Source organism: Pantherophis guttatus, chromosome 3 (genome assembly GCF_059756535.1).
Source record: "Pantherophis guttatus breed Tessera chromosome 3, ASM5975653v1, whole genome shotgun sequence".
Taxonomy (NCBI): Eukaryota; Metazoa; Chordata; class Lepidosauria; order Squamata; family Colubridae; genus Pantherophis; species Pantherophis guttatus.
In genome coordinates this window covers 157,608,793-157,632,211 of record NC_142065.1, presented here as the reverse complement: position 1 = coordinate 157,632,211, position 23,419 = coordinate 157,608,793, and positions in this window count along the sequence as shown.

Below are 23,419 nucleotides of genomic sequence, written 5' to 3'. Positions count from 1 at the left end.
CTATCTTCATTTTTCCCTTCACTTCAGCTGAATAACCAGAGCTGCCAAATGGTATAATTTAAATCAGTGTTTTTGAAACTTGACAACTTAAGATATGTGGCAGTTGGTCCATGTATCTTAAAGTTGCCAAGTTTGAAAAACATTGATTTAAAAGAAGTGGATTGGATTAGCTACTGATTCTCCAACATTCTAATTTGCAGAAATATTAATGTCAAGAATTGTTGTAGCAATTTACATCATATGGAACTATTTTGTCTGGTAACAATAATTCCAATTACTCTAAATGCCAAGTTGCTAGGCTTTAAAGAATAAGAATTTTCTTTTTCCCATTATTGTTCCACTTCTTTTTCCTACAGCAAGAATTGTACCTTAAAGTTAATACTGATTATACACACTTTATGTTCTCTTCATAAGAACTGGAGGATATAAATTTAATAAATAAATAAACTCTACTTATCCGACGTATTTGCCATCAAGATATAGAAATTGCAATTTTTGAAAGTCCTTTTCTGGATGAAAAAGCAACACAGAAGGGTTTTCTTCAATTCTGCTGGCCTGCACTAATCTGCATGCAATTAGTGTGGCAATGAAATATCATAAACCTATCAAAATTCACAAAGCAAACAAAATAAACATTTATATCGTCTTATACTGAAAACAGACAAACAAGATTACTTCATAAAGTTATGAACAAAAAAATCCTTAGGCATCCACAATGGTTTCCTAGGCTACCCATCCTGTTTTTCTTTTTATTAGAATTGTATCTGATTATACATTCAAGATCTTATTTTTGTGAAATTCCCAAATTTCCTGTATTTGGTTGGTTAAGCATGAGGATTTCTGTCCACAGGATCCCACCTAGTACTTATCTAAGCTTGCTGAAATTTGATTTCCTCATATTTAATGTGCTTGAACAACTACATTTCTATGTGAAGTAGCTTGTGATGTGGCCAAAGTATTGCATAATTATTTTTGTCAGTGACTTGCAACCTTTCAGGCTTCACAGTTAAATCCAACAGAAGGCATCATGAAAGTTTGATTTTTTCTTTTTTATAGTTGAGACTAACCCATCAAAGAGGCAGGAGTTAAAAAGAAAGTTTGCATACATTATTTTGCCATAAATTGTTCCTTTCATGAAAATGAGTAGAAAAGATCCTTAAGAATGGAGATGGTTCAAATATATATTTAAGATGTATCTTCAAGAGTCACTGGATCAAAAGGAAAATACATATGGTATTCTTTTAACTATAAAATGAACTATTGTACCATAAAGCCATGCATAATAAGCTATAGTTGGTTACTTTGGGGGCAGATTTGATGTAATAGTTATAATAGAAAAACTGTTCAAACAGTTAAGGTCCACATTTTTAAATGGAATGTCCAAGGTTCACTTGTGAAATCATGAATTCATGTGATAGAAATGTGTGCCATAAAAGTTAGTCTTCTCAGTTCAACCTATTCAGCCAAAAAAGTACAAGATATAGAAAACATGTCACCAGACAATTTCAAACTATTCCTATTTTAAAAAAAGAGAATCACAGTTCCCAATGGCTTGTGAATTACCACAATAATAATAATATTTTTTTTTAAAAAAAACTGAGCAGAGATATTAACTGTGAACTAGAAGTTCAGAGTGTCTTTTCATTACATCAACAAAAATAGGATTGGGTTTTTTTTAAAGAAACAGCAGTATATAACTCCTACCTACATAAATTGAAGACTAGTAAAATTTGTAGTTATACTTTATTGTGGATCTAACATATCACATGGTTGATTACTGTATTCATAAACTCACTCAAGACCTACAATTGAGAGCAAGTTATGTAATTATTTCTTGCTCTTTTTCAACCCTCTGGATGTAGTAATATTTAATATATTTCTGTGACAATTAGAAGAAGGGTTCTTTCTTTTTTCCTTGTTAAATGGCTGAACTTTGACAGGTGATTTTAAATAACAATTATATTTGTTTTGTCAAAATCACAGAGATGATATTAGCTAGCATAATATTATAACAATGCTTATGACAGGTTTGACAAGAACCTCTGACAATAAACATAGATTTCCTCTTTCACAAAAGGCGGGTATATAAATTAGGCATGACATATAATCTAATCTAATTGATCTAAGAAATTCTTTTCAATGTCTGTTTCACTTTTTTTCCCTTCAGTTCAGGAAAGGTCCAATGTGTGTGCATGCATAATGGAGGATGGGAATATTACACCTGTCAGCAGTAAAGAATCTGCTTGACAGCTGGTGTTGTGTTCCTGCATTATAAGAGTGGAGTGGGATGTGGTGTCAGAATGTGCAGTGGGAAGGGATAATCACTCCTGTCAGAAAAATTGTGCAATAGTTTTACAACTCCAGCATGACTTAATTTGTGTTTAAATTGCCACAGTCTTGGTGGGTGACTGTTTTCTTCTGCAACAAATAGTGATAGTAATTTCAACTTTCTTCTTCTTCTTCTTCTTCTTCTTCTTCTTCTTCTTCTTCTTCTTCTTCTTCTTCTTCTTCTTCTTCTTCTTCTTCTTCATCATCATCATCATCATCATCTCCTTTGTCACCATGTCATTTTTATTGCATTATTATTTGGGGGCTATTTCTGGTTATGGTACAGGCAGTACAAAAGAAATAGGATTTACAGGAGAGACCTCATCCTCTTCATGTTACCTTCAAATATATAGGATACTTTCAGATGTTGGTTTTCTTGGTCTATTGACTAGCAATGACTCATCAAAATTATAGGCAGGGCTTTTTCCTTCTTTTACTGGAGGTGCTAGGAAATTGAATTGGACCCTTCTGCATAAATTGATTATGTTCTATATGTAAGCCATTTCTCTATGGCTTTCACCTCTGGTCATATTAATTGCCTTTTCTTTTTTCCTGACTAAAAAACAGAGTTTGGAAGAAGGATATGATTCAGACAAGCTTTGGCAGCTATATGACTACCTGAATAATATCCTTTTGCAAATTGAAACAGTTACTATATGCAATCAATTTGATATGGAAATTTCACCTCAAGGTGGTGGAACTAAAGTACAACACAGGAAGTACTGTAATTCATTTCAGTGATTGTATTTCTTTAAATTATATATGATCGCTAAAAATCAGATAGATAGATAAGAGAGGAAGGGAGAGGAAGGGAGAGGGAGAAGGAGAAGGAGAAGGAGAGGGAGAGGGAGAAAGAAAGAGAGAGACACACACAAAGAGAGACAGAGATAGAGATGATAGAGATATAGAATAATTTTAAGAAAACTATGGATCAGCATCAACATACAGTACTGCCAATGCATAAAAAGAAAAGAAAAGAATTACATCAATGCTACCCAAATACCCAAATAGCTGCTATTTTTTTTTTTTAGGTTTCTGGCATACAATTGCCACCCCACCCCACCCCTGAAATTTGTCAACTTCAAATCATGCTGTTGTGGGGTTTTTTTTCATAAAATATTTTAAATAATTCAAAACAAAAACATTTTCCCACAGGACAAATTATTTATAATTAACTCTAACATTTTATTTCATCCTTTTTTTTAGTTTGTGTTAATTTTTATTGTTATAAATTGTAATCTTTAATCAAAGTATTATTTTAAAAAGTTAATCCTACCCATATAATTTGGAGTAATAGTAAGTTACCTGCATATGTTAAATTTCTTCTAGTTATAGATAAGAGATCAGTCCAAGCTGATCTTCATAAATGCAGTCAATTAATTTATGGAATCATTGCCTCCTCATAAATGAATAACAAACACAAAGAGAAATATAAGTTGTTAATAGCACAGGAAAAATAAAATCTGTATTTTTATCATACTATAGTATGTTTTGGGCCTTCAGAAACCATTTGTTTATAGAAAAGAGTTGGGTAAGAAAAAAAAACATTTGATTAATTGGCAATAACTGTTGCAAAACTGAGAATGTACCCTGCGACCTCATTCATCTTAGAATTATAGCTTCTAACCTGGGAGATAGAAATCCCATTTCTTTACTGATATTTTGCAACTGAAGGTGCATTTAGCTGGAATTGGAACATGGTCCTTTCTGTGGGTCATCTATTTTGCCTCCTCGTTTTGGAGAGAAAATTTAATTATCTTTTCTGATTCAAAAATATATGACACTGAAATGAGACCCGAGCTTATATATCCAAGCTGTAAACAAAGCTCCATTTTATATTTTCAGGAATAAAAGAATAAACACTCCCAGTGCCACTTATATAATGTTGGGATCTTTCATTTATTCAGTGCAAAGTTATAATGGAATTAGAATGCTGTGATATATTTTATACTGTTAGTCCAGAAAGTTTGTAACCTGATCATTTATATGACTTACATGAAATACTCACACTTGGTTAATAACCAATGGTTATAATGGTTATAATGATCTGAATAATTAGTAGCATTGCATTCTACATTATCTGGGAACAAATTAAATAATTGTCTTTACAGAAATAATAGTTTTGCGTGGATTTTTCCCCATAGAAACATGTGACATGAGGATACTCTTCTCAGGTTATCATGGGTAATATCTGCTTGAAATTCTCAACAGTACCAATTACTGTTATGATGTGGTAGTATCCATTATAATTCTACTAATTACGAGAGTATAACATTTCTTAATCATACACCAAGCAAACTTATTGTGCCAGCAATTTGAAATGAAAGTGCATCCCACTGGTTTACATTTACATTAAATAGATCAGGCCCACACTAAAGATGATCTCCAATTAATCTGCTCCACCAGTAGGAATCTATTGTCACTGGCAGTAGGAAAAGTCAACTTACATTTCTTCTGAAAGTAGGATTTGTCCAGAGAGGGTAGAACAGCTGAGGATGAGTCAGATTGCACATGTGGATATCAGATCATGCTATCTAACATTTGTTTTCACTAGACACTATACTGTCCCTCAGTTTTATAATAAAAGATTTTCCATCACTCATATTGTATTTTTGAATCTGAGATTTTTTTTGTTTGTATAGATCAAAAGAGCCATGTTTATTAGGAATCTATTCATTTTTAGAGATCTGATGTTTGGTTTTTTTTATTGTATATTGTTAAGAGACATTGAGCAGAAAAGCAAAGGTGGAACACGTTAATGCCAGAATTAGAAGAAAAAGAATGAGAAGAATGATTTTTCTCTTCTGCAATATTACAAATTTTAATTTGACAACAACATTGATTCTAAGGTTAAAATTTGGAGGATCTAAAAGGTGATATGGGCAATGCATCCTTGGTTTAAAAAGATAAAAAAAAATGTGTTCAGGATTAAACAATTAAAGGAGATTTAGATTAAGAGACCACATTAAGTAGATAGTTCTTTGTCACATTAGAAAGTGATATGGTACTATTAAAATTGGATAATCTTACAACTATAATGTGTAACATCTGTCTTTCCTACTTCTTACAAGCTATCCCTAGCTTGTCATGGAACACTTTAAAAGAAAAAGATCTAAATTAATTTTTAAAAATGACATACTGATTTTGGAAATGAATCAGTATGTTGATTATTTATAAACTCTCATTTGTTACACTATCTACTGTGAACAATTCTTGAAAATTGTAAGCATATATTGGATGGCTAATATTATAGGACAAAATAGGATATTTATTAGGGCGAAAGATTGTATTTGTGTTTGTTTGTTTTTGTTTTGTTTTTAGTCATCCAATTTAACTACAAATTGTTTTAAATTTTTACAAGTGGATTTACACAAATGAATTCCTATCTAACATATAGTGAAGATGGCTTGGGGATTGTTGTGACCCAGGCCCAAGTAAGTAGTAGTAATATCAGTCCGTGAAAACACAAACAAACTTTATTTGAACAGCTGAGAATTACTTTATTCCCAGCGTCGTTCAACTGAATTAAAACAAATTCCTCCCAACACAAATTCCTCAGTCTTATCGCAAAACATGGTCCAATTAGGCAAACTGCCAAAGGGCTTTCTTGGCAAATGTTTAGAAGTCACAGATACAAAAATAAATACAAGCTGTAGACGAAGAAGAAGACGAAGCTAACAATGTTGTTTTCCAGCAAAGCCCAAATGCCGTTGCTGTTTTAAGCCTTATGGGAGAGGCCAATCATCTCTTGGCCCTACTCCCAAGTTGTCCTCTTTGCTTGAGCTGCTCTTGCCTTCTGGCAGCTCTTCTCCTGCATGCATTAGGAACAGGCTCCTCCTGTTCTCTGCCTCACTCCTATCAGTCTCTGGAGGCGCTGGAATCCGCACCTCACTCCCCGATGGCCCTGGCCCCATCTCTGCCTCTGACACAGCCCTCATCTGGGCCTTTCCCAGCCTCCAGGACTGGCCCATGTTCTTCCTCAGCCTCATTGCTGTCCAACTCCGCTGCCAGCTCCACAGGCTGCTGGCGGACCACAACAGGGATGTGGTGGGTGGGGGGCAGAATATGGTAGCGGAATCTTTCCAGATATATATAAACCAAAGTTTTAAGACCGTAAAACCAATGAGGACAATGGCTCTTCTTTAGGAATTCTAGCATTGGATCCTATCTTTTTCTATTGGAACTAGTATGCAGCACAATCTATACATTCAGGAAATGGGATGGACTATTGCTATCATTTATAATACAAACACATTTATTTAGACAATGTAAATGCCATTGACTCTTTTAGTTTCTTTGGGCAGCTTCCAAGGGCTGTAATAAAATCAATAAAAACAATTATAAGGGAGAAGAGATATAAAACGGAAAGATGCTCTCAAATTGAACTTAATTCTAATGAATGAAGCAATGCAATTTCTTGGCAATGTTATGAAATGGTTTAGCATTATCGTCTTTAAGGATTTTTTCCCCCAATTTTCCAGGCAGCCTTCCATTAAAGTAGTAATTGGGACCAGCTCTTAACTTCTAAGATCAGTCAAGTTCAAGTAGGTGCTGCCATCTGCTGAGGCACCAAATATAATGCCAGATTTTCAGGTGTTAAGACCCACGGAAGTAAATGCTTATTTTATACTCTGAGTCCAACATGTTTTTAAAGGCAGGACCATTAAGAAACACTAATTGGATTCTCTGTGTGGATCAAAGTCTCCAGTGAGTATTTTAGGTCAACCCTTCCTTATCTTTCTTTTGCTTCTACAGTAATATTTTGTAGGAAAGTACTTTTTTCAGTCCAGAATAGTTATGATAATACTTTTCATTTATTGTGTGAACTATGCGTAATTCTGAATCAGTTTCGTAAAAATATTGAACATGTGGAAAAACAGATGCATAATTTAGATGTGGGATCATTCTGAACTAACATCTTCAAACCCAGGTTGTCAGCATCTTTAGTGTCACTTGGGTTAGTCTGAACAACAAACTTATAAAAGCCAGATGATTCAAAAGAAACCAAGTTATAGCAAAATCTGGAGAAATTGTATGAAAAATGACCTCCTATCTCTCTGGGGATCTATCTCCTATGGCCTTGACTGCTCAGGTCGGTTGATTAGTTTACATCTTTGATGATTCACAAACATGATGTATTCCACTCTTGAACTGATCCCTATTTTTATCCTGAAAACATCTATTATCATACTCCATAATACAGATTCTTATAGAAGCTATAAGAGGAAAACCAACAGTGCTACCAGTTGCAGCGTTCTCCCAATATAATTTCATTGTATCTTTTTACCTAGCTAAGAAAAAGGTTTCTTAAAATGTAATAGGGCATAATACACTCATCATATTCCCACAACACAGAACTGTTTAAGCAGAGTAGAAGAATAATGCCTAAGCATCCCAAAGAGATTTTGAATAAATAAAACTGCTACCATAAATATTCACACTTAAGCAATGGCAATTAAACTATGTATTCCAAAGCATGGTGGAACTAATCCATTCACAGTGTGAAGAAGTGAGTGAAAAATGGAAGATGAAACAAGAGGTTGTAGCAAATCGAAAAGTTATTTTCATGATTAATTTGTAGTGAAGATTGCACTGAACAGTGTACAGATAAGTATGCTACAGTACATCCATCCATCCTGAATCCATTCACAAGCAATTCAAAATAAACTAAGTTATGGGGGGGGGGACTAGAAAAAACAAAACTTTCTGGGAAACTGGCTTCTCTAGATGCATGTTCTCGACTTCCATTCAAGTATATTGATTCGTTAAATCTTTGATAGATCACATATACAGTAGATTTTGCTCCAGTTTCTTTCTTAAAGCATATTATGATACTTAGTAATAGAAACATAAACATTATTCAGGGAGGGGGACAAATACTGCTACTAATTGTACCCAATTCTTCCAATATCTCAATTTACCGTATTTTTTGGAGCATAAGACACACTTTTTTTCCTCCTAAAAGAGGCTGAAAATTTGGGTGTGTCTTATACTCTGAATATAGCCCCATGTGTGGTGCCCAAAATGGCTACCCAGAACAGCTGCTCCTTCTCTTACCCCTTCCGTACTTCACCTGCTTTAGTCACTGGCGCTCCCTCCAAGGATAGCTGTGCTTTTGAAACTGTTTTTCATCCGCAAACAGCCCCAAACTCAAAACCAGCGAGCGAACTAATGTGCTGAAGCTGACCAGGCTAAGGACTAGCTAGATGAATATCTGGTAGGCAGAATTTTTTTCCCCCTATTTTCCTCCCCAAAAACTAAGGTGCATCTTATACTCCGAAAAATACAGTATATCTTATGCATTATATCTCGACTTGTGGACAAGTGTACCATTTTATGTGTATTAATAGCAGACAGTAGTCTGAAATACAAAAAGATTCCTGGGCCAGGTGGGTATCACAAATGTCATTAATATAAAATAAATGATTATTTAACTTTTTCATATTCGTATTTTTTTTCTTCTGAATTTTTGAAAGTGAATTTCAGTTACTAAGAAAGAATGCTCAGTTGATTGAACTTGATTCTTTTCTTTTGTCTTCTTTTTTTCCCCAAAAACTTTATGAGAAGAATTTCTTATCAAGGAGATAGCTTGGTTAGATAGATATTTATGGTAATTAAAAATCAATCAGGAATGTATTAATTTTGGTTAATATATCTCTAAAATATTTATTCCTGAAGACTTTTTTTAATATTGTTGATTACATTTTGAACATTGAGAAAACTTTGAGAAAACATTAAGAAAATTATTATGATCCAACCCAATGATTATCATAGATGCTTAGCTCATATTTTGGTTTAAAGACAGATCAGATAATTACCATATATCTAGAGATTTTAAACAAATTTTGGACAAATAACAATTGGTTAGCCAGATCAAAGAATGTTCATCAAAATTAATTCAAATATTATTGTATTAAATAATAATCACCCAAGGCATCTGATACTATTAGTACTATCTTTGCTTTCTTTTACCACAGTCGTTTTCTTTTACCATAGTCATTTTTTCTCAATTTGTAAGTCTTTGTATTTTCTAATTTTTCTCCAGTTCATTCTCTTTTTAATTCTGCAGAACGTGGATAAAGCAGAATGCTGGCTTAATAAAGATCGAAGACCTTGGCTTCTAAAATGCTGGCTTCTAGATTTGAAACAATAGTAAGAATGTATTATTTTTATACTTAAAAGCCTCTTAGGACATATAATGACTTCAATTGAGGAAGTCAACATTTTCCATTTTTATGTTTAAATGTTTAGTGCTAACCTAATGTGTCCTGATAGTAAAGTATTTTTCAGTAAAATAATTCTTATGAAGATTTTGTAATCTCAGATTGCCAATTTGGCTGCAGCAATATGGCTTTTTTCTATCATTAAAGAAAAAAGAAGAAAAAGTGTTAAATCCATGAAAATAGCAAAGGCTTTCCTATACAATAAGACATAGATTTCATTCTATAAGAAAACCTTTGTTGTTTTCATGGATTAATAGAGTTATTTTATTAATTATAGGACAACTATAAGACATACGTAGAATTTTTTGTTCTAATACTGCTGGAGGTATATAATAATACTTTCCTAAATGGATTTTTGTTTTTTTGTTTTCATACCTTATATAACAATAATACCAAAGGTGAGTAAAAATTCAGGGGAGTATTTAAACTATTGGCAGATTTCTTTGCTAAATGTAGTTGCTAACATTTGACAGCAACAGAGATTGCAAACTACATTACCCCTGATAATTCATTCTGAACCATCTGGCTTTACAAAAGGGGACAAGCTTCAGATAATATAGGTTGTTGACTGGTATTTTAAAAGAGAGCTCAGAAATTATGGCTTTGTTAGAAGCTGGAAAAAGCCTTTTATATGTTGCAGATTAATTTTTGAAACATGTTTTGATTTAAAACATGGATTTATCTTGTTTTTTTCTCTTGTTTTACCAGGTGGATAAAATTTGGTGACTTAATTCTTCAGATAAAATTATCACTGGATTTTTTTTTTCACTTGTTTTGAGGAATGTATGAAAGATACATTTGTTCTTCCGTTATATTTAATTTGGTTGGCCTCTTTCATTATGCAATCAAGCAATATTTTGAGGGTAAACCTGGCAGGAGTTAAACATAAAATAATTTTTGTAAGAAATGGCATTTTGGGCTTTGTTGATATTTATCAAGGTTCTTTACTTCAGTTTGAAGATGTTATATAATAGTATGATAAATAATCAGGCTACTTAATCAACTAGAAAAGCAATAGCAATAGCAATTAGACTCATATACTGCTTCACAGTGCTTTACAGCCCTCTCTAAGCGGTTTACAGAGTCAACATATTTCCCCCAACAATCTGGGTCCTCATTTTACCAACCTCGGAAAGATAGAAGAGTGAGTCAACCTTGAGCCGGTGAGAATCAAACTGCCAAACTGCAGGCAGCCAGCAGTCAGCAGAAGCAGTCTGCAGTACTGTTTTCTAACCACTGTGCCACCACAGCTCATAAGTTAAATATACTTTCAAATGGATCTAAGACATCTATTGAAATGTATTAAAAATTGGATTTGTTTACAGCATGAATTATGTTAAATATTTTAGGATTAGAATGCTAAAATCATTTTTTTAATTTAAATATTTCAAATAGATTAATAGGTAGACAGGTAGACCAGACCATGAAATCAATTTTCTGGTCTTAAAAATTGCTTTAGCTCCTTTTGCCTAAGCAACAGCTTCTCCATATCTCCATCAAGGTCACTATTCTTAGTCTCTACATCAACTGATATAAATTGATTATTAAAATCTCCCAAGAATTTAAGAGAAAGCATATGTGTCAAGATGAATGTTACTTCTAGATTGATTAATTTAAATTAGATATATATATAGTCACCCATCTCACAGCTGTGACTCTAGAAAACAAACAGAAATTAAAACAAAAAGACAAGCCAACATAATTTGTTAAAATAAGCAATATAACATATCCATGAGATTTTTTTAAAAAAATCTATATTCACAATCAGCAAAGAACAACAACCTACCAAATAAACCAATAGAAGCTTAATATCCTGGCCAAATGCTTGATGCAGCAAATAGGTCTTTAATGTCTTGGAAGAGTCAACATGGTTAAGAACATCTGGCTTTTGGAGGGAATACTGTACTATAGAGCAGTCGCTGTGACAAAGAAGACAAAACTCCCAAAAGTCAGTCTTGCCTGGTGCATTATAATTTCTATAATTATAATCTATAATTTCTGTCAGGGCAAGCAGAAACAATTTGAGCAGGTAGTCTGTATGTAAGCAGGCGCTTACACAGAGGTGGGTTTCAGCAGGTTCTGACCAGTTCTGGAGAACCGGTAGTAAAAATTCTGACTGGTCCCGCCCCCATCTATTCTCTGCCTCCCAGGTCCCAGCTGATTGGCAGGAAATGGGGATTTTGCAGTAACCTCCCCCTGGATTGGGAAGGGAATGCAGATTTTACAGTATCCTTCCCCTGTCACGCCCACCAAGCCATGCCCACAGAACCGGTAGTAAAAAAATTTGAAACCCACTACTGCCCTTACATACAGGGTTACATACATTCTGTGCTATGGAGGACTTTATAGGTGATAACCAGGCCATTGAACTGTACTTCAACTTCACCAACACTTTGAATTACAATTGTAAGAGAGGTTATTTCTCTGAGACAACGAATAGATAAATTGTTGCAAAATATGGGATGGACAAGCCTTTCTGTATCTATTTTACGAGTTGCATAGGAAGATGGAGATTAATTTTCTGAATCTTGAGCTTTGGCATGAAGTTTATATTATGGGCACAGTTTGAAATTTATTGCTTAACATTCTGGTATCATGCCAGGAGCCTGATTCTTGTTTCAATCAACAGGCAGTTATTTTTCCAACGTGAAAGGTCACAAGATATACAGGGAGAATTGGGGGTGAAAGTTTATTATTTGGAATATTCCAATTTAAAAAACACAGGTAAATCCTTTCTGGAAAATACTGATATTAGTACTGTGGATTGGTTTATCATTAACCATCACTTCAAAAAATGGATACACTGAAAGAATTCAGAATATCTAAAAGTGATGAATGGGAATATATTCAACTAAAATAGTCTTTGATTGTTTTAAACTGGACCCGACAAACTTGTCCTTTCTGAAACTTCTTGTATTACTTACTGTACTAGAAAGCATTTTAAAACCTAAAATTATTTCTATAATTTATTTTGACACATAGTTGAAAACTATTGTGTTGACGGGGGGGCAGAGGTCGACCCCGAGGTTCCTCACGTGTGGGGTGCCACAAGGGTCGCCCCTCCTGTTTAACATTTATGTGAAGCTGCTGGGCAAGATCATCCGTGGCTTTGGGGTGAAGTGTCAAGTGTATGCCGATGACACGCAGTTGTACATTTCAACCCCAGGTCCCAATGATGCCCTTGACATGATGTCCCATTGTCTGGAGGCCGTGCAGATCTGGATGGAGGAACAGGTTCAGACTCAACCCCTCCAAGACTGAATGGCTGTGGTTTCCAACGTCCCAATATAGCCAGCTAACACCATCATTGGCTATTGGGGATGAGATCTTACCCCCGTCAGAGAGGGCTCGCAACTTGGGCATCCTCCTGGATTCACGGCTGTCTTTAGATGATCATATGATGGCCGTGGCCAGGGGGGCTTTTTATCAGGTTTGCCTGATTCCCCAGTTGCGTCCTTTTCTGGATCGGGATGCCTTGCGCACAGTCACTCACGCCCTCGTCATTTCCCGTCTGGACTATTGTAATGCTCTCTACATGGGGCTCCCCTTGAGGAGCACCCAGAGGCTCCAACTGGTCCAGAATGCAGCCGTGCGAATGATAATGGGGGTGACTCATCGCTCCCATGTAACACCCCTCTTGCGCGAGCTGCGCTGGCTCCCGGTGGTCTTCCGGGTGCGCTTCAAGGTGTTGGTTACCACCTTTAAAGCGCTCCATGGCTTAGGACCTGGTTACCTACAGGACCGCATTCTGCCATCATCTTCCTCCCACCCACCGACACGCTCCCACAGAGAGGGCCTCCTCAGGGTGCCGTCGGCCAAACAATGTCGACTGGTGACCCCCAGGGGGAGAGCCTTCTCTGCGGGGTCTCCTGCCCTATGGAATGAATTGCCCCCGGACTTACGAAGGATCCCCGACCTCCGCGCCTTCCGTCGAGCTCTGAAGACCCTATTATTTCAGCAAGCCAGTCTGAAGGGATAAATGATTTTAAATTGGGTTTTAAAAGTGGTTTAAAATGATTTTAATTGGAAGTTTTAATTTTGGCCAAAGATTGAATTGTTTTAATATGTTTTTTTTTTAATTTTGTCTTGTATGTTGTTTTATCATGGCTGTTCACCGCCCTGAGTCCTTCGGGAGAAGAGCGGTATACAAATATAATAAAAGATTAAAAAAAAACTATTACTAACACATATATTGATCATCTACAAAAAAAATTGTTAGGCAGAGTTGGAAAACTTATTGGAAAATTCAAGTGTTTTTCATTTTAACAAAGGTTAAATATGTTATGGTAATCTTATTATCATAAGATCAGATTAATTCATGAAAAAAATCCTCTTCATATATTTGGTCTTGCTCTAGTTTTTTATTTGATCTAATCATTATAGAACTGACCATATGGTTTGGACACAAGGAGTAAAATGCAAAGGTACTAAATTATGTACTGCAGTGTATTGGTTCATTAAGAACTTTGGGGTTATTGAACTGGGAATGTAGATAAAGATATAAATTACCCTGATTGGAGAGAAATGGGATATAAAATTCTGGACTGAAAAATGTGTTCCCCCTCAGTCTCTGCAGTGGTTTGTTTATTAATATCTTGAAAGGGTTGATCAATTTGATTCCAAGTGGATAAGATTCAACTCAATTTAATAATAATTTTAATAAATTTTAAAGCATTCAGAGAGATATATAAATACACAGTAGTTAATGATTGAGAAAGAGATGATAGAGATAGAAAGGATAGAGATGATAGGAAGGAAGGAAGGAAGGAAGGAAGGAAGGAAGGAAGGAAGGAAGGAGGAAGGGAGGGAGGGAAGGAGGGAGGGAAGAAGGAAATAAGGAAAGGAAGAGGGTGGGAGGGAGAAAGGGAGGAGGGAGAGGAGAGGAAGGAAGGAAGGAAGGAAGGAAGGAAGGAAGGAAGGAAGGAAGGAAGGAAGGAAGGATTTTAATGCTTTTTTTCTTTTCTTCCTTTAGTATGTTATGCAATAAGAATAAATTAAAGTAGCAAAAATATTAAGACATATACATATACGCAATATGCAAATGTTCATATGAATATATTTTTGAACAACTGAATAATGAAGAAAAAAATTCTTTTAGGAACATTATTGAAAAATTGCCACATGACCCAGGAATATTATGCAGTGATTGTATAAGATAAAAAATATCTGACCTAGTTGAGATGGTGAAAGCAATAATGGTTATGAAGAAGTGCAGAGGCCAATTAACATTCATTCAGATGTGCAGTATCAAAAAGGAATTACGAGGAACAGATGGAGTTCTATAAAGTAAGTGGGCAAAGGAACAACTGTCACAAGAGAGACAAGGGTAGCACTGCACATAAATATCATTATAGTTTTCAATCACCTTCTTAAATTTGAAATCTAGTGCTACAGAGATTAATTAGATCAGGCTGCCTATCTGATAAATAAATCAGATAAAATCAATTTGGGGGGAGGGGGGAATTGAAGTGGGGTTTTTTTGTTTTTGTTTTTTTTTTGTTTTTTTTACTAAAGCAGAAATTTTATGAAGATTCTACAAGCTGGATTGTAGCATTCATTTCCTCCTCACTATACTTGGATTAGCAGAAAAATAATCTCAAATTCAGATGAACAAAACTAGAATCATTATCATCCCCATGGTTCTCTCAAAGAAAAAAGGGGAAAAGTTTCTATCAGTCTCAGAATAATGTTTACAATGATCAGGTGGAGAAATATCAGCTAACCTTAACAGAAACTAAATACAATGACCATTAGAAATGACAAACACTAATGGATGGGAAATGAGTATAAATTCCATTAGAAGTATTGGCCTCATAAAAGCCAAAGTGCAGAGCAGATAAGTAGATACGCTTTTAAAGTTAATGTATTTGAGCCGCAATCAACAGAGTTTCAAACAAGTAAGGCCTATTGAACATAATGGGATCTCATTCTGTTGTGCATTATTCAGTATATATTTATTTGGAAATAGCTCAATGAAAATTTGACCAAGTTGTGATGAAATGATCTGATTTGCACATTAAGGACACCTTGGGTAATTATAAAAATATTTTTTTAAAAAATAGGAAAACTTCAAATAATTGTCAAGATAAAGTTTGATTGCTTAAAAGGAAGATAGGTTTCACATATTCTCAAAGACAATAATTCTGCCCCAATCTATGATATTGTCATGCCCCCATCGGAGTCTGAATCTGTACCGGAAGATGAGCTGGAACAAGAACTGACAGCGAGTGAGAGGGCAGCTCCGTTGGCCTGGAGGAAACTGGGAAAGGGCAGAGTCAGTCCAGGCAAGGCTGTTCAGAATTAGTAAGGCCTGCAGGCAGGGAGGAGAGACAGAGCTCAGATGAGGAGCAAGAACCACCCCCTCCTGATGCAAGAGCTCGGAGAGTGTACAGAAGGTGTGATCAGTGCAGACGGAGCAAGTCATGCGTGAGGAGAGTGGCCCCCCAGCTTCACCAGCCACACCAGGGGAATGAGACTTAAGGAGATGCTGTGGGGAGAGGCATTTGTCCGGAACAAACGCTGAGTTCCTGAAGTGTTGTGTGCCGACATTTGAACTTGCCAAGAGTCCTTGCATTCCTTGTTGGCATTCTGGACTAATTATCTGAATCTTTTGCTCCCGAACTACTTGCTTGACTCTTGTGTTGTCAAAGACATTTGGGATTTATTACTGTGCAACAGTGGTGGGTTGCCCCCGGTTCACACCAGTTCTATAGAACCAGTAGTAAAACTGGTGGGAGGCCCCGCCCACCGATCCCGACATCACCAAAATGCTTCTGCGCATGCGCAGAAGAGTGAGTGTGCACGCGAGCAAAGCAAGCGCACGCAGCCCCGTTGCGAACCAGTAGTAAAGGTCAGTAGAACCCACCCCTGCTGTGCAGCCTTGGTGCAGACAGTGCTGGACTGGACTAATTGCAGCCAGAGGCTGCCTGAGGTTTGTGTAGGGGTTTGTTCTCACTCTGCTCTGGGACTTGCCAGAAACGTTGGAGCGTTTGGGGAGGTTTGGAGCAATAAAGAGTTTGAACGGCCAGCTGTTTGTGTTATCTCTGTGCCGTGCCCTGGGTCATCACAGATACTAAGAGATATCTCAAATATATCATAAACCTGTATAAAAATGGCTACCCAATGAAATAAATTCAAAAACATTTTTACTGTAAGTCACTCCTCACAAAATGTGGTATTTTATCAAATTCACAGGTCTAGATTGTGACATTTTTTGAGTGAGGTTCAAATAACCCTTTGTTTTACTACAGTAATATACACATGTTTGCATACATCATAGTTTAGCATCTAAATTTTTGCAAGCATTCTTTTCTAATAATATGTGACCAGTTAAGATTATAACATCTAGCCAACTCTGGCTGAACTCAAAAAGCTAGGCAGGGCTGGATCTTATTAGTATTTGGCTAGAAGATACCCAGAAAAGCCAGATCTGAAGTTTAGCTTGGATGTTTAAGTTTGTTTGTTTCTTTGACCACATATCTGATGTGGCCACCTATCTCACGTAGTGGTCCTAGGTAGCTCAAAACAACTAATTAAAACAAAATAAGTCTTCTCACCTTTCTTTATCTTTATCTTTTATTAGATTTATATACAGCCCTACTCCCGAAGGACTTAGGGCGGTGAACAGCCATAAATAAAACAAATATAGTATGAAATTTAAAAACAGTTAAAAAACATATTAACTAGATTTGGCCCACTAATTAAAACACCCCTATTTTTAAGAACAGATTCGAATTAAAATTGAACAATTAAAAAGGGTTAGGCCAGCCCCTCTTGCTGGAATAAAAAGGTCTTGAGGGCACGGCGGAAAGTGCGCAAATCTGGGATCCTCCGTATCTCTGGGGGGAGCTCATTCCAAAGGGCAGGTGCCCCCACAGAGAAGGATCTCCCAGTGTCGACTGGGGGCCGCCAGTCGACACTGTTTGGCCGATGGCACCCTGAGAAGCCCCTCTCTGTGGGAGCGTACTGGCCGGTGAGAGGCTACCAGTGGCAGAAGGCGGCCTCGTAAATAACCAGGTCCTGAGCCATGGAGCACTGTAAAGGTGGTAACCAATACCTTGAAGCGCACCCTGAAGACCACCGGAAGCCAGTGCAGCTCGCACAGGAGAGGTGTTACGTGGGAGCACCATGTCACTCCCATAACCACCCACGCGGCTGCATTCTGGACCAGCTAGAGCCTCCAGGTACTCCTCAAGGGGAGCCCCATGTAGGGAGCATTATAGTAGTCCCGATCCAGAAAGGGATACAACTGGCGAATCAGGCGAACCTGATAAAAATGTAGTCATTATGACCCTGGTCATAATGAAGACAATGCTTGGTATCTTATGGTTGTCCAGAGCTACAGTGCTGTTGCATGAGCTGTACTAGCTCTCATTTGCTTTCTTGGTACAGTTCAAGATGCTGATTATCACTTTTAAATCCTTAAATGGCACAGAGCTGGGTTATTTGTAGGACTTCCTCTTCCTGAACCTATTTTACTAGGTCAGTTAGTGGGTATATTCAAGGTCATTTCCTTTAGATGCTGATACCTCTGTAGCCCTTCTATCTTAGGCCAAAAAGCTAACTGTCTAGCAAATGTCTAGTTATTGCAAATGTCTGAGGCAGCTACAAATTAGATCAGACTAAGAAACCAATATTGTAGATCAAGAGTAATTGTATTATACCATCTTTAGTAACATAATCTTTCAAGTCGGGATGGGTTTCCCATCATTGTGTCCTCATAATTAGAAAAAACTAGACATACACAATATACACAGCATGTGTTCTGACACATATTTTAGTAAAAATAGACAGGAAAAAAATATTTTCCAATGAACATTTGCCTATCAGGTATTATATATTTATTGTTGTGCATCTGCAAAACAGATGGTCTGCCATAACATTTTTCCTTTTAACCAAAAACATCCAGGTGGTACATTATTTGCGGATTATATGCAATCAACATTTCCAAAAGATTATCTGTTCAGTGGAACTACATGTTTATTATTGAATCCTCTAACCAGGCAACATGAATTAATGATTGATTACATTGCATTTCTTTCTTTATAATGTGCTGCTACAGTTTGTCAAGTTAGCTAATGATTTCTCACAATAAAATATGTCAGGCAATTGCATATAAATCTAAAGACTAAAATGTACATTTCCTCCTCCAGCAGAATCTAGTCCATCCCATGTAATTTTCTCTAATTTTTGGAATTTCCATGTGAAAATATTGTTCATCTAATTTTCCCTTGTACACTTATATTTATTGTACAAATAATTCAGAAAATAAGCTGAACAAACAGGAGTTTGGAAAGGAAACTCAATAGGAAAATTCACAACCACAAATGAACAACAAGCCCTTTTTCTTTTCTCTGGAAAGTCAATAGCAGATACATCTTCAGATGAAATTTATGCGTCAGTGTATGAGGAATCATATGAGATGAGGTGGTTTCCCCCACCCCCACCCCATTAATCTGACGAGTTTGAAGACAGAGGAAAATACTGTCATGACTTGCAGGGATATGCCATGTTTGTTTTCCTCCATAAAGATGACAAGGAGTACACATGCTGCAAGTTCAGGCCAATTGCTTTCCTAAAAGAGAAAGTCTAGAGGCAAAATTGTCCATTCTCAACATATTATGGTATTCTTGAGATGGCCATAGGAAATGCTTGAAGGAGGGACAGTATCAAGAAGATCCCTAGAAGAAATCTGGAGAGGATAGAGATAAGAAGGGATGTGATGGAAAGAACCAAGCTTGTTAAGACAAGGTCTTTTTATTGGAGTTTCAAGATAGATTTCATAATATCTCCATTGATGTTATTTCTGGGCTTTGGGTGAAGCATCAAAAACTGAGGAAAAGGCCTTCACAGGCTTTGCAGAGAATAAATAATGGATTATGCTGAAATATGAGACACTTCTTCAGAATGAATCCTCAGTCTCTTGGCTTAAAGCAAGAGAAGACATGAGAATTATGCTGGAACTCACATTTGGGACATGATAAAAAATCTTCCAGGATCAAGATTGGTGACAATTATTTCTTTCTACTGAACCATATGGACAAAATGATACAACCAATCAATTTTATGTTATTTTTCTTCTAAATGTCTATGGAAATTCTCAGTCATCCAGGTCATGGTTGTCCCAAATATGCTTTTTTTCCTCAAGAGGCAACAGGTATGAAGTTTGATGGATTAAACACAAAAGATGAGAAAAATAAGGCAAAGGGCCAGCAAACTTAGAAAAAGGTAAATGAATCTAAAATCTTTCATCTGCAGATTGCTAATAAAAGCATAGAGAATGTTCCTTATGATGACTGAACATTATTGCTGCCATAATAATGTGCTAGCATAAAAAATTATTTTCCTCAAAGTGTAGCTGGTAGAGATTTGAATTCAGAAAAAGTCTTTTAAAGGATGTGCTCCTGAACATAAGCAAGATAATGACATGATACTGAGTAAGTAAATAATGATATAGTTGTCTTGGATGCAGAGTATGGGCTTGGCCCAATTATCAATGAATGCTAATTATCAATTATCAATGAATGCTAATAAGCATTTGTAATATCCTAATATTTATTGAAAATATGCCAGAGGACACTTCTACCCTAACTACATCCTGTAAAGAAGGAAACACAAAAGATAATGACAGAAAAAGAAGGTTCCCTTAAACGCAAGTGTTTGTCTCTTAAGTAAACACAATTGCTAAAAAACAATTGACTAGGTGAGGAGTCTTCCCTTTATCTGTCTCTGCTCCTTTGCCTTCCCTTTCCCTTTATCTGTCTCTGCTCCTTTGCCTTCCTTGTCAAATAGGTATCAGGTGCAAACAAGCAGACCCACACCTGCAGAATTCTACTAAATTCTACTAAAGCGGCCGTATTTTTTGGAGTATAAGACACACCTTTCCCCCCAAAAAAGAGGGTGAAAATCTGGGTGCTACTGATACTCCGAATGTAGCCACGTCCAGCTTCTCAAAAGGAGGTTTCAGAAAAGAAAGCATCAGAAAAGAAGCTTCAGAAAAGAAGCCCCCAAGCAGAGCTTCAGAAAAAAAGCCCCCAAACAGAGCTTCAGAGGCTTTTTTTCTGAAGCTCTGTTTCGGAGGCTTTCAGAGATAGGAAAAAAAGTTTTTTTCTGAAACAGAGTTTCAGAAGTTTCAGAGGCAGAAAAAAAAAGCAAGGCACAGAGCTCACAACCAAGGAACCTGTTGCTAAAATTCACTTCTGGGAACAGCTGATTGGGGGTATTCTGGGAGGCTGGCAATCAGCTTTCTGGATCCACCTGCCAATCAGCTTTTTTCTTATTTTCCTCCCCAAAAACTAAGGTGTGTCTTATAATAAGAGCCTTGTTGGTGCAGCAGACTAAAGTGCTGTTAAGTGCTAGCACTTAGCTGCCAGCTGCCTGCAATTAGTGCAAGTTCGAATCTCACCAGGCTCAAGGTTGACTCAGCCTTCCATCATTTCGAGAAAGGTAAATTGAGGACCCGGACAATGTGGGGGCAATAAGCCAACTTTGTATAGAACAACACCTCTTGGGGGGCCTGAAAGCCCTAATAAGCAGTTATATACAAAAAAAAAAAAGTATGCAGGCTACTGCTATAATGCACTGTAAGCCACCCTGACTCTACAGAGAAGGGTGGCATATAAATTGGACTAATAAATAAATAATAAATAAATAAATACTCCGAATAATACAGTATCTACTTTATTTTGCTTTGCCTATAATTCAGGAATCTTCCCAGTCTGGCAGCCTACTCTAGGGAACTCAATGAGCATCAGCCCTAACCATTACACAGTTGTGCAAGGACTTCAAGCTAACTCCACACTTGATCCTTCTTCCTTGCCTGGATCGATGCTTTTCAACAAGGTGAATGAATTCAAAAAATTGTGTATGTTTCAAAAGCCATCCAGTCAGCAAAAATGGCCATCAAACTGAACTTGCCCAATTGCTAACTGGCTTCCTTCTTGGGAATTTCAGTGAAGAATAACCTTGGAAACTCCACTATATACTAACTGATAAAGTTCTTAATATTGTCACAGGGTAGCATTAATAGTTCAGAGGTAAGGCTGAAGAATGTGCACTGTTACTCTATCCAATTAAAAATAAATTATCTCTCTTCGATAATCAATTTGATGGGGATGATGATAGTTATGATGACGATGGAAGTGATAGAGATAACGGATAACAGCTGGATCAGTCATTTCTAATGTACATTGCTCCCATATAGTGTTATACTATAGTGTTATGCAACTTAGTGTTATACAACTAAGTTGTATAATATTAATTGAAAATGAGTAACCGCACATTATTTAAAGCCAGTGTAAATGCTGGCTATGAATTTAATCTAGAAACTGAAGACCCACATTCAAATCCACCCTTGCCCTGGAGGATCATTGGATGATTTGGGATCAGTCTTTCTCAGCCCAACCTACCACAATTGCGAGACAAAATATGAAGAAGGTGTGCAGTATACATCATTCTGAATTCTTGGAGGAAAGACAGAAAATAAATCCAAGAAATAAATAAACATTAAAAAATTGCTTCTGATTTTATAGCCCAAACCTGGCCCACCTAAAGCAAGCAAATCACTTTGAAAATAAAACTTTTTTTTTTTTTTGCAAATGACAAAACAGTGATATTGAACTCCCAGCAAAGCACTAGGAGTTTGCTGAGCAGCCCTGAGCAAAAGCAGAACCATAGCTTATAGCACATAATTCTGGCCTTCTACATTTCAAAAAATAAGACTAAGAAAAAGTCAGAGACTGTGGAAATTACTGCATGACATTGAAGTAAACCCATCTGAGAGTTCTTATTATTATTTCTATCTTCCTACTAGGCTGGCATTGAGATATGACCAGTGAATATAAATAATTTGGTTTACTGGGCCACTGGGCTCTGTCTGATTCCTCACCATTCATGGTCAATTCAGCTTGCTCTGAATGTTTTCTTCAAGGGTACTTTAAAGAGTTCACAGGTATTGGGGGTGGGTGGGGCATCCCATCCCAGGTTTGGCAGTGAACATAGCTCACATGTTGTCTAGGGGTGCCTTTTACCTACACACTAAACACAATTTGATCTAAAAGAAACATCTCTAATGGATTTTTTCCTAAAATACATCCACCTCTAAATGCACTGCACTGAAGTGTTTATGAGCTAAGCGATGAAGCTTAGGTTATTTCATACCACCATGGGCAAAAATCAAATTCTTCAGTGGCTCTGTATCCTATCATATAAGCATGCCAACTATAAAGTAAATCCAGCAATTATAAGCCAATCGTAATATATCCTGATTACTTATGCCATCACTATAATTTCATTATGCCACACCTTCAGATTCTCAGACAAAACCACTGAACTCAAAGTGACTGAGAGCAGCAGCACTTCCAGGATTGTAATAAAAGAACTTCATTTCAGGCATGATGTGAGACACAGGGCAGTGGTGGGTTTTTACCGGTAGTGGTGGTGGTAGGAGATTACACTCACCTGCCCGGACATCATCACGGACATTCTACGCATGCACAGAAGTGCCGCAAGTGAGCAAAGCAAGCCGATTCCAAACCAGTAGCGAAGGTACTGTAAGTGGAACCCACTATTGACACAGGGTATACAAGAATAGGAATGATGATCAGTCTAGATAATATATGGGAACAGATCAAGAGGTCAGATCAAGATCTACAAAAAGAATCTTACAATGTGCCTTTAACTGCTAGAAGTCTATAATCAGGACTTCTGAGTAATTTATTATCCTGTGATTCTTTCAATCTTTATAGCAGGGGTGAAATTCAGCAGGTTCTGACAGGTTCTGGAGAACCGGTAGCAGAAATTTTGAGTAGTTCAAAGAACCAGCAAATACCACCTCTGGCTGGCCCCAGAGTGGGGTGGGAATAGAGATT